Raw genomic sequence first — 1,804 nt, forward strand, 5'->3', positions numbered from 1 at the left:
TTTACCCTTGTTAAGTGTTTCTTGTATAGAATATAGTCAATGTTTGTAAAGATTTTAGTCAAGCAGTATGTAAGAAATGTTAAGTCCTTTGTGCTGGAAACTTGCATTCTCCCAGTAAGGTCATATATTGTACTGCGTTGCAAGCCCCTGGAGCAATTTTTTGATTAGTGCTTTTGTGAACAAGAAACAATTAACAAGTGGCTCAATCCCATCTCCCCCCTTTCCCCTATCCCATCTACCCCCTTTCCCCTATCCCATCTCCCCCCTTTCCCCGTCGCGATATAACCTTGAATGGTTGAAAACGACGTTAAACACCAAATAAAGAAAAGAAAAAGGCCTGCCACGCACTCTGGACCAAATGTTCAGGTTTGCAAATGCTGTGCAGTACCAAAAGTTCCCATCCTGGACCGAGTTCAACAAAGTTATGCAGGAAGGTCTAGCTCAACCTGTTTGCAAGGTAAGCTTGTAATCACATGCATTTTAAATTCAATTTTGTTTTACCGGCTTTGTCCTGCAAAGAAGAAAATAGCATAATAACTTCAAATGGCCAAAAAAACTAACACTTTCTCTGAATGGAGTATCCACGACTTGCAGCATGGTTGGGACTGAACGCTGGGTGGCTGCCATTTACTAGTTTAGGAGGGGGAGTGGGGTACACAAACTTTCAGCCTACATTGTTCTTGTAGGAAAGATATAGGAAAAGAGTTGTCATAGTCTCTTAAAATGCATCATTAAGTAATTTTATTCTCATCTAAACGTGACTGTGATAGTGAATTTGTTGCTACTTCGAAATGTGTGAGTGAGAATCATTCACCTAAGATTTATTTTTGAAGGCTTTTGTGTGCTGATCTCTCTCTCTCTCTCTCTCTCTCTCTCTCTCTCTCTCTCTCTCTCTTTCTCTCTCTTTCTCTCTCTCTCTCTCTCTCTCCTTCTCTCTCTCTCTCCTTCTCTCTCGTTCTCTCTCTCTCCTTCTCTCTCTCTCCTTCTCTCTCTCTCTATCTCCTTCTCTCTCTCTCTATCTCCTTCTCTCTCTCTTTCTCTCCTTCTCTCTCTCTCTCCTTCTCTCTCTCCTTCTGTCTCTCTCTTTCTCTCTCTCTCTCTCTCTATCTCTTTCTCTCTCTCTCTCTCTCTCTCTCTCTCTCTCTCTCTCTCTCTCTCTCTCTCTCTCTCTCTCTCTCTCTCTCTCTCTCTCTCTCTCTCTCTCTCTCTCTCTCTCTTGGGAGTGCGTCGGTGTTTTGCGTGTGTAAACAAGTACAGGCCAGGTGTTTACTTACATCACTCAGGTTTCTCAGCGCCTCCTCCAGACAGCGTCTCGTTGTGTCAGGAAGGACAATGGCGTGGTGAATTACAGGCTGTTTGGGCAAGTCATCCAGAACGGAACGCCTCACAACATCTCTGGCTTGCTTTAGGTATTCAGCGGCCTTCCTGAATTTTTCTTGAACGGCAAGGGGGTCGTCTTCTGTCTGAGGTATGATTGCTGCCATCAGTACTCCATAGTGTCGATGAATTACAAGAATGTCCACAAAATCCTCCTTCAGATCCAACGGCTCCGCCTTGTCGCTGTTCATGTTCCTGGCGGCTGCTCCAGTATAGATGCTTTGGGAATCAGCGCCATAAAGACCACATTTAGCTTGGGTCAAACACACCATAACTTCATTTTGCTTCGTTGCTTTCTCCTTTATCTGATTCATACAGTGGTGGACAATTTTCAGCACGCTATCTATGCGGACAGTGTCCCTGACCCCTCTGCTCTCATCTATTTTTCTCAACAGTCGGATTTCCGTACCTGCCCCGTCATAAAATA

The sequence above is a fragment of the Littorina saxatilis genome, linkage group LG16 (assembly GCF_037325665.1).
Source record: "Littorina saxatilis isolate snail1 linkage group LG16, US_GU_Lsax_2.0, whole genome shotgun sequence".
NCBI lineage: Eukaryota > Metazoa > Mollusca > Gastropoda > Littorinimorpha > Littorinidae > Littorina > Littorina saxatilis.